This window comes from Pelophylax lessonae (genome assembly GCF_965119305.1).
Source record: "Pelophylax lessonae genome assembly, contig: HAP1_SCAFFOLD_730, whole genome shotgun sequence".
Taxonomy (NCBI): domain Eukaryota; kingdom Metazoa; phylum Chordata; class Amphibia; order Anura; family Ranidae; genus Pelophylax; species Pelophylax lessonae.
In genome coordinates, this window is record NW_028119618.1 from 15972 (window position 1) to 29723 (window position 13752).

Below are 13752 nucleotides of genomic sequence, written 5' to 3' on the forward strand. Positions count from 1 at the left end.
TAAATCTTTTTATTAAATTTTCATCACAGAAACATTGACAACAGGGGAATACAAGTCCCAAGGTAAACAAGGAATGCAAGTAATACTGTATCACATAACAGATGCAAACATAGCATTAGTTGAATTAATAACAATGAGTAGAAACGTAACTATATTCATGAACCTGTAGTCATAGGACTTCTTCCAAGGGAACCAGATAACACACAAAGTAAAAATCATCCTAGCTGCCACTATATGTCGTCAAAAGCATATCACAGTAAAAGTATACCCCTTTGTTAGATTAAACACTTCCGAAACCCCCACGACCCAGGAAAGGACACCCCCATTGGGATCCATACTGTGTCCAAGCCTGGGCCGCCAGGGCCCGGCCTGCTAGACTTGAAATTCTTCAGTAGATTCGGGGGGGGGGGGTTTATGATCTATTAAGCCAAGAAATCCAAGGTTGCCAGAGCTTAGTCAAACGGGCAGTGGATTGATTCTTCAGTGATAGAGATCTCTCGTAGGAGAAATTGGTAGAAACCGTGTCAATCACTCCCTTGATTGGTGGCGTCTCTGCCAATCTCCAAGATCGAGCTATTAGTAGTCTTGCCGCAAGTAAGCAGTGGGTCACAGTATGTCGCAGATCATAGTGAAGGTGCTCACCTCCTATGGATAGGAGGGCCATACCCGGGTCTGGGTTGATACGAGTGTTAGTCACGTCTGAGATTAATGAGAAGGTGGCCTGCCAAAATGGTTGTATATGGGGACATTGCCAGAAGATGTGGAAGAGAGTACCTACTCCTCCACATGCTCGCCAACATTTACCATCATTATTCACGTCAAATTTATGAAGCCTGTCTGGTGTGAGATACCAACGAAGCGAGAGTTTCAGAGTCAGTTCCCACAGGTTGGAGTTACAAGTCGATGAATATATTAATCTCAGTGCCTCTGTCCATTGTTTGTCCGTGAATTCCATCCCCAAGTCCCTCTCCCATTGAACATGGGGGAGTGACCTGGAGAAAACCGATTTTTGTTGTAGAATATTGTAGAAAGTAGTGATGCCCCTGACCCTGGGGGGTGAGACAGAGGAAAGAAAGTTCCAAGCCTGAGTCTGGATTTTCAATGGCCATTGTGGAATAGAAGACAAGAAATGGCGTGTTCTAAGGTGTAGGAAGAAGTCAGCATCGGGGAGGTGATATTTAGCTTGCAGGATATGGAAAGGGAGAGCTATACCATTGTCATAGAGATCATTGATACTGTTTATGCCTCGGGATTGCCAAGATTTGAAACAGGAATCCGGTATTAATGAATGGAGGGCCGATATAGGTATTGGAAGGTCTACAGTATCTAGGCCTACTTCGTTTTGGGATACCAATATTTTCCAAGCGGTAGCCGAAGCCACCATAGGGGGAGGAAAATGGGAAGGAATTTTTGTCCCCAAGGACGTAGCCATCAGCCACGCCGGGAGGTCCGATCTGCTACAGTAAGAGGCCTCCATAGTCCGCCATAAAGTATGAGATGAGGGATCAAACCATTCATGGAGCTGAGTCAGGATAGAGGCTAAATAGTAGTCGTAAATATCCACCATTCCAGCCCCCCCCTGAGATCGATGTTTAACGAGTCTAACATGAGCGCATCTAGGTCTCCTACTCTGCCAAATATAAGAGGAGATAAGCGATTGAACTGAGCGAAAGAACGTTTTTGGGACTGGGATCGCCACGGTCCTGAAAATGTAAAGGAGTTGTGGAAGGTACATCATCTTAAACGCTGCTAGCCTCCCTAGCCACGAGAAACAATGAGATTGCAAATGTTTAAGGTCAGCTTGAAGTCGGTCACGAGCAGGGATGTAGTTATGTAGGAAGAGTGTTTTCGGGTTCGCAGTTAGTTTAATGCCGAGGTATGTGATAGTGTGTTCTGCCCACAAGTAAGGGAACTGAAGTTGCAACAGTGCACTAGTAGAAGCATCCACACCAACATTAAGAATATGCGACTTGGTTTCGTTGACCTTATACAAGGATACTTCCCCAAACCATTGAAGGATCTTTTGGATTTCAGGCAGGGAACCAGTAGGATTAGCGATCATGAGGATAACATCGTCTGCAAATAGACTTATTTTATGTTGAACACCCGCTACACCAATCCCCGATATACGAGAGTTTGATCGAATGTGTTCAGCTAAGGGTTCCATAACCATATTAAATATTAGGGGCGATAGCGGGCACCCTTGCCTAGTGCCGTTGGTGATTGTAAAAGGGGTGGAGATCGCATCCGGAGTGCGGACCATTGCCGAAGGATTCGAGTATAAGGCCATTATGGCGCCATACAGGAAGCCATGAAATCCAAATTTGCGCAGGACCGCTGATAAAAAGCCCCAGTGGACCCTGTCGAACGCCTTCTCTGCATCCAAAGACAGGAGCAGAGAAGGCGTTCCGTTGTTCCGAGCGTGGTGAATGGCATTGATAACCCTCCTTGTTGCGTCAGAAGCTTGGCGACCTTTAGTAAAACCTGATTGGTCCTTGTGAATAATTGTCGGGAGGATATGAAGTAACCTGGTAGCAATAATTTTAGCGTACAATTTTGCATCCATGTTCAGGAGTGAGATTGGCCTAAAATTTTGTGTCTGAGTGGGTTCTTTCCCAGGTTTAGGTAAAGTCACTATCATGGCGCTAAGCATTTCCTTTGGGAAGGAGGAGGAGGTAGCAGCAGAGTTGAATACTTTAGTCAAAAGTGGCGTGAGTAGATGAGAGAATTGTTTGTAATATTCCGCCGTGTACCCGTCCGGGCCAGGGGATTTCAGGTTGGGAAGGGATGAAATTGCTGTACCAATTTCCAGCTCAGTGAATGGCTGATTAAGGACCTCCAATTTGTCGGGGGGAACTGTGGGAAGATCTATAGTACCAAGAAAGGCGGCAATATCTGCCGGACAAGGTTGGTGACTACCCGGATCAGCCTGGATATTGTAGAGGGTTTCATAGTACGCGCTAAATGCGTTAGCGATAAGATTGGGCTTAAGAAGCTTTTCTTTAGAGTGGGGATGGTAAACGAATGGTATTCTAGCTTTAATCCTCTGTCCCTTAATCCGAAGGGCCATGGCTTTAGAAGCCTTTTGCCCAGTGGAGTAAGAAGTCGTTTTCCATTTCTTAAGGGAGTCGCTATATTTTTCTAAAAGCATGGTTCTTATTTCCTGTCTAAGTGAGAAGATTTTATTGGTGAGGTACCCTGAGGGGTTTTGCTGGTTTTGGGAATCAAGAGAAGAGAGTTGTTATGTCAACTCGTCCATACGCTGCGACCTCCTTCTCCTCTCTCTAGCACCTATTTGCATAAGCACCCCCCTCAAAACTGCCTTGTGGGCATTCCACACTACCAGCGGGTCTGAGTCATCCAGTAAATTATCCGATAGGTAATTCTGCAAGTGTTGCTGCACTTCTGACAAGTAGGTGGGGTTTTTTAGTAGATGATTATGTAGCCTCCAAACAAATGGAGATTGGGCATGCTGACCTAGGGTCAGCGTGGTAGTCAAAGGTGAGTGGTCAGACCAGGTAGCAGTGTGAAGTTCCACCGAGGACACATATTCCAACATTTTTCTGTCTGTTATACACAAATCTATACGTGAGTATGTGCCGTGACGCGGGGACAGGAACGAAAAGTCCCTCTCCGACGCATGACAGCACCTCCACACGTCATACATTTCCTGAGACCAAAGATATTTCGATAGAGAAGCATTAGGACGTTTAGGTTTGGCCGTTGAGTCCATGTTGCTGTCAGGAGTGAGATTAAAATCACCACATATAAGGAGATTCCCAAAATCAAGGGCCTTAGCTTTGGCCACTACTGATCTAATGAACGAGAGTTGGTGTTGATTCGGGGCATATAAGTTCACGATGGTAAAACGTTTACCCAAGATCGTGCACTGAAGTATGATGTATCTCCCCTTGGGGTCAAGAATATCGGCATGGTGGTGAAAGTCTATGGAGTCTTTGACCGCAATAAGAACACCCTTCCGCTTCTTCTTGCAAGATGCTAGGTACATGTATGGATAATTTTTATGGGTGCACTTCGGTGTAGCATCCTGTGCAAAATGTGTTTCTTGAATACAAAGTATGTCTCCCTTCAGAGATGAGGCCGTAGCCCATAGAGATGACCTTTTGGCAGGGTGGTTCAGACCACGCACATTCAGTGATACTATGTTAATGGACATGGTAAGTGATGAGGTTGCAATAAGGCTTCAGTGTGAGAAAGGCACCAGTGAGCACGTTATGTGGAGAGGGTGATCTCCAAAGAATTGACAGTACCTGAAGGTCCAATGCTCATGTAGAGGCGGCAATCTATTTGGATGTGAACTTTTTGCGGTCCAGGAAAAAAGCAGACACTGGCGGGTTTCACAGAGGTTCGGTATCTCTGGGTTATCTGGTGATGATAGAAAATGTCTCAGATGTAACGACCAGCAGGAACTTCCGATATGTTCAGATGAGGGTGGAAGATGTCTCTACTCTGCAATAAAACACGTAGGGAGAGAAAACAACAGAACAAGTGGAAAAAATGTGAGCTTGCGTTCAAAAATGACAAACTGGTAACAGGTGAGAATCAGCAAGTGGTATCCTGGGTCAGGCTTGCTGATATAAACAGGGGGTAAATCCACCTCTGGTGGAAACAAAGGTGCACAGAAATCATTCAAAAGTGGGCCGGCCGGGCCATGTGTTGCTCAGTATGGGGAACTCAGTAGAGTCACGGTGTGAACCTTTGCCTGGAGCTGCTATGATGATGCCCCTGGGATGGAGGCGGGGTACGATGTGGGAGATCCGGAGGGCCCCTCGGAGGGTCGGGGATAATACCCCAGGAATGGAGCAGTTTCATCCCTCCTTCCATCGTGGAAATAGTGTGAGGTATCCCATTGTACGTGACCAGAAGGGTAGCTGGGTGGCGCCATTTATATGTAACTTTGTGGTTCGCCAGGGCCTTGGTAAGTGTTTTAAGCTGCCTGCGTTGTTGCAGCGTGTGCTGGGATAAATCAGCGAATAGCTGTATTTGCGAGTAGGGGGCTGGAAGAGTGCCCAGTGCTCGGGACGCTTGCAGGATTTGCTCTTTTGCAGGATAGAAATGAACTCTTAAGAGGACATCCCTGGGAACTGAGGCTTCCAGAAACTTGGGTTTAGGCAGTCTATGTATCCTGTCAATAGTGAGCTCAATAGGGGTTAGTGCAGGCACTAGAGAGGAGAACAGGGCGGTAGCATATTGCTGCAACTCTGCTGGAGGAATATCTTCAGGAACTCCCCGTATTTTAACATTATTGCGGCGAGAGCGATCTTCTAGATCTGCCAGCTTGTTTTTGATCCATATATTGTCATCTTTCTGTTCAGTATAAGCGTCCACAAGATCGTTAATAGTATCTGTACAATCCTCCATTCTCTGTTCCATGTAGTGCACCCTGCTCCCCACACTCTTCATTTCCAGTGTAAATCTATCCATGATAGAGGATAGGTTAGTCATCATTGAGGATTGAAAAGAGATAAGCATGCTCTTTAGGGTAGTGTCCATGACAGGTTGCCCTGTAGTAGGGAAAGCTGATATGGAGGACTGCAGGGATGACAGGGAGTGAATGGAGTAAAGGCTGTTACTCACTGTGGATCCTGAGCTGCCATGATCATCCATCCTCATCCTCGTTTTGGCAGGACTCCCCGAGATCGGCGTCGCTGTGGCGGAATCCGGAGGGGAAGGAGGTGGGGGTCCATCTGCCGATGAAGCGGGGTCAGCATCAGGGAGATCTGTGTACGCCGCCGGATCGTTGCGGCCTGCTGGCGCGGCGGCGCCATCTTGGATCCTTCCTGCCTGTGAGGGCGGCCTGGAGAAGAAGGCCGTGAGCTTCGTGGGGCCCCGATTTTCTTTCCTCTTTCTGGTGGACATTGTCCCAGGGCTTCGGGGTATCAGAGGAGGTAAGTGGTAGCGCTGTGGCGATCGATAAATCCCTGTTTTTTAACGAATTCCCGGCCGGTCCCAGAGAGCTATCGGCTCAAGCAGCCATTCAGCAATGCGCGCAAGCCACGCCCCCAAAATAACAATATTTTTCACATTTTTTTATATGGAATTCCCCCCAAAAAAATGTAAAAATCAAAATTATTTAACATTTTTGGCCAATTTGTTTTCTGCTACATATGTTTGGTAAAAAAAATCACAATAAGTGTATTTTGATTGGTTTGCCCAAAAGTTATTGCGTTTACTAACTAAGGGAAAGATTTTTGTAATTTTTTTTTTAACGAGTAATGGCGGCGATCTGCGATTTTTTTTTGCGGGACTGCGACATTGCGGCGGACAGATCGGACCCTTGACTGACATTTTGACACTTTTGGGGGTACCAGTGACATTACTACAGTAATCAGTGTATAAAAATATGCACTGTTACTGTAATAATGACACTGGCAGGGAAGGGGTTAACACTGTAGGTGATCAAGGGGTAAAATGTGTACCTAGGGGCGTGTTTCCAACTGTGGGGGGGGGGGGGGGTGGCTTGTGAAATGATCATAGAGACCTGTGATCCTATATAGAAGGATCACAGGTGCTCTATGATCATTCCAGGGAGAAGAACGGTCAGCTGTGTTTACAACAGCTGACCGTTCCTCTCTCCCAGTGGGGAACGATCGTGGGTGTCAGGCGGCAATCGGAGCCACCTGCCAGCTGCTTCGGCTTTCCCGCTGACGAGCAGGGGCGGAGGCGCGCTCACCCCCTAGCTCCCTGCGTGTGTCCGATGTATACCTACGGCAATCTGCGCAGTATAACTGCGGCGGGCGGTCGTAAAGTGGCTATGACAGCAATAAAAGTGAATAAAAATGTAAAAGGATAGTGTAAAAAAAAAAAAAAAAAAATTTTAAATGTGCAGAATATCGGCACTTAGCATCGGCTATCGGCCTAAAGGTTGACTGAAAAATTGGCCTTGAAAAAATGATATCGGTTGATTCCTACTTTTAAGAAGCCTATATTGCACTCCTCTAGAGGTATTATTCCTACTCCTTGTTCACTGAAATTGAATAATTACAAGTTGTAACCAGGTAATCTAAATAAGAATCAGAGATGGCTGTTCAGAGATTCAGTTTTCTCTTTGCGTTGCCTTGCACTGTAACAATTGCTGCTGTGTTGAGCCAGTTCTGTGTACCAAAGGATAGGAGCTTTGCAGTCAGCCTAAACTAAACTGGTTCTTAAGCAGGATTAATGTGCCAACAACGGACAGAGAAGTAGGCTCTCCTTAACCCAGTGGCGGCTGGTGCTCAACATTTTTGGGAGGGCGCAAAAAGAAAAATGTAATAGGTATTGCTTTGCGTCAAAAAACGCAGTTAAAAAATTGCGTGACTTTGAAGTCATGGTACAGGCATGGCACAGGTGATGGTATAGGCATGGCATAGGTGATGGTACAGGAGATGGTATAGGCATGGCACAGATATGGTATAGGCATGGCACAGATATGGTATAGGCATGTCACAGGTCATGGTACAGGAGATGGTATATGCCCCCTTTCAATGTAGAGACCAGCGTACATGCCCCCTTTCAATGCAGTGACCAGCGTACATGCCCCCTTTCAATGCAGAGACCAGCGTACATGCCCCCTTTCAATGCAGAGACCAGCGTACATGCCCCCTTTCAATGCAGTGACCAGCGTACATGCCCCCTTTCAATGCAGAGACCAGCGTGCGTGCCCCCCTTTAATGCAGAGATCAGCGTGCGTGCTCCCTTCAATGCAATGAACACTGTGCTGTGCCCCCTTCAATGCAATGAACAATGTGCTATGCCCCCTTCAATGCAATAAACACTGGGCTGTGCCCCCTTCAATGCAATAAACACTTTGCTGTGCCCCCTTCAATGCAATGAACACTGTGCTGTGCCCCCACAATGCAGAGTTCAGCGTGCATGCCCCCTTCAATGCAACTGTGCTGTGCCCCCTTCAATGCAATGAACAATGTGCTGTGCCCCCTTCAATGCAATTAACACTGTGCTGTGACCCCTTCAATGCAATAAACACTGTGCTGTGCCCCCTTCAATGCAATAAACACTGTTCTGTGCCCCCTTCAATGCAATGAACACTGTTCTGTGCCCCCTTCAATGCAGAGTTCAGCGTGCGTGCCCCCTTCAATGCAACTGTGCTGTGCCCCCTTCAATGCAATGAACAATGTTCCGTGCCCCCATCAATGCAGAGTTCAGCGTGCGAGCCCCTTTCAATGCAGAGCGCCACAGCATTGTCCCCAATCACTGCAGAGCGCCACAGCATTGTCCCCAACCACTGCAGAGCGCCACAGCATTGTCCCCAATCACTGCAGAGCGCCACAGCATTGTCCCCAATGATTGCAGAGTGCCACAGCATTGTCCCCAATGATTGCAGAGGGCCCACAGCATTGTCCCCAATGATTGCAGAGTGCCCACAGCATTGTCCCCCAATGATTGCAGAGTGCCACAGCATTGTACCCCAATGATTGCAGAGTGCCACAGCATTATCCCCAATGATTGCAGAGTGCCCACAGCATTGTCCCCAATGATTGCAGAGTGCCCACAGCATTGTCCCCCAATGATTGCAGAGTGCCACAGCATTGTACCCCAATGATTGCAGAGTGCCACAGCATTGTCCCCCAATGTTTGCAGAGTGCCACAGCATTGTACCCCAATGATTGCAGAGTGCCCACAGCATTGTACCCCAATGATTGCAGAGTGCCCACAGCATTGTACCCCAATGATTGCAGAGTGCCACAGCATTGTACCCCAATGATTGCAGAGTGCCCACAGCATTGTACCCCAATGATTGCAGAGTGCCCACAGCATTGTACCCTAATGATTGCAGAGTGCCCACAGCATTGTACCCCAATGATTGCAGAGTGCCACAGCATTGTACCCCAATGATTGCAGAGTGCCACAGCATTGTACCCCAATGATTGCAGAGTGCCCACATCATTGCATCAATCAATCAATGCAGAGACCATCGTGCGTGCTCCCTTCAATCCAATGCACTTACCTGGCGGCGGCTCGGCTCCCGGCGGCGGCTTTTCCCCTCCTCGATACTTCGTCCTCTTCTGCGGCGGCGGGAAGGTGAGCGGCTTCTCCCTCATCTCGGCCTCTCCTCTTCTCTGCGGCGGGAACCGGCGGGAAAGTGAGCGGCGCCGGCTTCTCCTCTCCTCGAGACTCCTCTCTGCGGCGGCGGGAAGGTGACCGGGCAGTGACAGTGAGTGACTGATGCACGCACCGGCACCGCCCCCATTGCGATGTCAGCGGGATGTCCTGGATGATGATTGGTCCAGGCTGGAGACTGGACTAATCACAGCCAGGATATCACGAAAGTGGGGGTGTCCTAGTGCTGTGCCCTGCGCCCAGGTTACGCCCCCAGAAGGCAGCCAATCGGTGCCTCTTCTGGGTCGTAAACCCCCCCCTCCCCCACAGCCTCCACATAGGCCGGCGAACGCAATTTTTTTTTTGAAAACGTTATTGCTCTTTTTGTACATTTTTTTTCTTTTTTTAGGGGGGGGCGGCGCCCTGGCGCCCCCTATGCACAGGCCGCCACTGCCTCAACCTACGAGTAAGCAATTTTAAAATCACTTTCCAAAGTAGACTGGGCTCCCCCAGCCTCTGGGCTCCTTAGCAATATTATGGGCTGCTACGGCTACAGGTACACCTTTGGATGATGGATAGAGTGAGACAATTTTAAATCACTAGAGATAAGTCCTTCTCTTGTCAAAGAATGTACACATTTTTTAAATAGTCCTTCACACTTTCTGTTGTTAGATTATTACTCTATATAATAATAATTATATTTAGGCAACAAATCAGTCACACAACATAAAGTTACAGGTAAAGCTATTTGTCATTATATTTGCTATTATTTTTCTTACTATACACTTGTGAATTGGTCCTCAATGCGTGGCCAGAATTGGAAATACAATTGGCTGAATAGAAAACAATAACATATTAATCTTAGACATCTCCAAGTATTAATGTTCTAAAAATCCCATCCTTTAACCACTTAAGCCCCAGAGGATTTGGCTGCTAAACGACCAGGGGGTATTTTGCGATTCGGCACTGCGTGACTTTAACGGACAATTGCGCGGTCGTGCGACGCTGTACCTAAACGAATTTGGCGTCCTTTTTTTCCCACAAACAGAGCTTTCTTTTGGCGGTATTTGATCACCTGTGTGATTTTTTGATCACGCGCTATAAACAAAAAAAAGAGCGTAAATTTTGCAAAAATAGCAAAATAGCAATATTTTTCACTTTTTTTTATATGAAATTCCCCCCCCCCCCCAAAAAATGTAAAAATCTAAATTTTTTAACATTTTCGGCCAATTTGTTTTATGCTACCTATGTTTGGTAAAAAAAATCGCAAAAAGCGTATTTTGATTGGTTTGCGCAAAAGTTATTGCGTTTACTAACTAAGGGAAAGATTTTTGTCATTTTTGTTGTTTTTTTTTTTTAACGCGTAATGGCGGCGATCTGCGATTTTTTTTGCGGTACTGCGACATTGCGGCGGACAGATCGGACCCTTGACTGACATTTTTGACACTTTTGGGGTTACCAGTGACATTTCTACAGTAATCAGTGCTATATATATGCACTGTTACTGTAAAAATACACTGGTAGTGAAGGGGTTAACTTTATTTGAGAGGGAGGGGCTGTGTGTGTCCCTAGGGGCGTGATTCTTACTGTGATTGGCTGTGGCTTCAGCTGTATGCAGAGTGATCAACGGATCTACATAGTAGATCCGTATGATCATCTCTCATACAGAGGGGAGAATGACAGGCAGCTTGTTTACACAAGCTGCCTGACTTTCTCCCTCTCCCCCGCCGATCGCAGAGTAGCCGGCGGACATCGGGTCCACCGGTCACACGCGCGGGGGGGTCCGTGACCACGCGGGAGCGCGCCTCCGGCGGCGCGCGCTCGCTCCCTAGACCCTCACAAGCTAGTGACGTAGCCCTACGTCACTTTGCCTGTGAGGGGCTGACCGCCGACGTAGATAGTCGTGCGGCGGTCGGCAAGTGGTTAAAATAAAGTAAATATGGATCAAATTGCAAGCTTTATTTCTTAATCGAGGTAGTTTAGGTTAAGGCTGGGTTCACACTGAATTCAGATGCGGCTCACAGCAGGGGTCCGGTGCGTCCCTGTTCTCCTTTTTCAGGGACAATTCAGGCACAAATTTTTACCTGAATTCTGACCTGAAACTGAGCCAAAGACGCACAGGACCCTTGTGCAATCCGCTCCGTGGCCGCCCCGGAGATGTGTTTCATTGAGAGCCGGTCACAGTCTCCTATCATGCGAATTGGATGCGGGGAAACCGGCATCCAATTGGCATAAGTGTAAACCCAGCCCAAGACATTTTGTAGCTTCAAGCAGTCAGATTAGATATAAATCACCTTTAGATTACTACATAGTGTATGTTGTGGAAATGTCACAAAGGTAACTGCTTTCTTTGCATATTCCATGTAGATTATCCTCAGGGCCATAAATACTTTGAATATGTATGCTCTTAGAACAGAGATGACTTTATTACCAGTACCAGATGGAAAGTAAAAGACAAGAATTTAGAATGCTCTCCTGTTCTCCAACCAGAAGAAACTTAGAGGCAATTCCTGCCAGAACATATTTCAAAGTCTACATAATACTAGAGATAGAACAGAGGCTATTGCTGCCAGAACATACATCAGAATATAGGCCACACATTACTAGAGCTAGAACAGAGGCTATTAAGCCAGAAAAAGATGTCACAGTACAGGCTACACATTTCTAGAGCTACAACAGAGGCCATTTTATGCCAGAACAGATGTGACAGTAGAGGCTACTTACTACTAGAGCTGAGAACAGAGGTAATTTCACCAGAATAGATGTTGGAGTAAAGGCTATCCTCCACTAGACTTAGAACAGAGCCTGTTTCTGCCAGAAAAGATTTCATAGTACAAGCTACGTACTACTAGAGCTAGAACAAAGGCCATTTCTTCCTGAAAAGATATCAGAGTACATGCTATCTACTACTGGAAGAAGAACAGAGGCCATTCTGCCAGAACAGATGTGTAAGATTCTGGTACCTCCGGTACCCTTAATCACCACTTTCTCTGTAATGCGTCCCACCTTTCTCTTCAGGTGGTACGCATATACCTTTAAGAACGATGATGTCACTGCTGAGCGCCGCAGGCTATTTCAACCGCATTTGTTCGTTCAACCGCATGGTTGGTTCGATCAAGCCATGCCTGAAGCAGCCATACCTGATGTTACTCGCTCATGTATCTCGCTACCTGGACTTGTTTCACTCACTGATCTTGTATCTCGCTACCCGATCACTCTTGGAATACTGCTTCTACTTATGGCTATCTCACCCTGCTTTCCTGCCTTGTTATCCACATGCTTTCAAGCCTGTCTCTCGATCGGAACCTCCAGCTATTCCCTTTTACCTGGAGCAGACCGGAACCTCGCTACTAATACCTGTATCTCGCTACCGGATCATTCCTTATCTACTGGACCTCTCTAAACTACTAACATTACAAGTGATAAGTACCCCGCAGGGGAACCCTCCATAACCTTATTGCACTATCTACCTATGCACATTACGAACTGTTACTACCTATCCATACTATCCTATCATCTGCACTGTTACATAGATTGCTAGCTCTTGAGCCTACTACCATCTATCATCTGCACTGCTGCATAGATTGCTAGCTCTCCTGTCTACTACTATCTATCCTTGCACTGGGTTAGTCTATCCTGTAATTGTCATCTGCTGTCCTCACCACCTGTTAGCATACTCGATACTAACCTATCTGCATTCCTAAATACCATCTTGAACTCTCCTATACAAACCTATCAAGTGATTACCATCCTTGTCACTGTTCACACCTGTCCCTTCAGCACATCACCTTCATACTATCATATACATCCTATCACTCCAGGAACATCTCATTGAGTGTATATATATCTGTATGTTGAAGCTGACAGGCCCACGGTGATGAGTCCTGGAGAGTTGGATCTGGTATTCAACACATCTCTACATGACTACTGAGTGGAGATTTTGCAGCTGCAAATCCAGCCTATACTAAAAACGCAGGAGCGTTACAAGATGTCGGAGTATAGGCTACCTACTACTAGAGCTAGATCAGAGGACATTTCTGCCAGAACACATGTACTCTGGTACAGGTTACCTATTATTAGAGCTAGAACAGAGACCCTTTCTGCAAGAACAGGTGTAGTGTACAGGCTACCTACTACTAGAGTTAGAACAGTATACCCTGCTTGGAATCTGAGGACTAGACATTTATCCTCTATGCTCAAAAACTGGTGATTTACCACAATCATCACCTATGAGGTTCTCTAGCTAGAAGCCCCACTATATCATCCATATTGAGGACTACATGTTCCAGACCTGTATTAAGGCCAAGGGTTGGCTCTCTAAGGTCTTAGTGCTACCTGCTCCCTCCATATAGGTGGCGTTCTCTCCTCTTTTATGCCTCTGAAACATAATGATATTGCACATTATGATATGATGGGCAAGATTACAGATTCTTTCAAACTTTGTTTTTCACTGAAACATGGCATTTCTACATACAACACCACTTGATTGACTATATGATACTCCTCATACCCCTGATGAAGGAGACGTGAACTCTCTGAAACACGTTGGGTGGAGGAAGATTCATCATATTTTTATACATTTCACTGCTAGTGTATTAGTAGCCTAGTTAGCCATGTCTCTTCTTTTTATATGTTGATGTACCAATAAATTATGTTTTTACGCATTCCATTTCTCATATATATTTTTGTAATTCA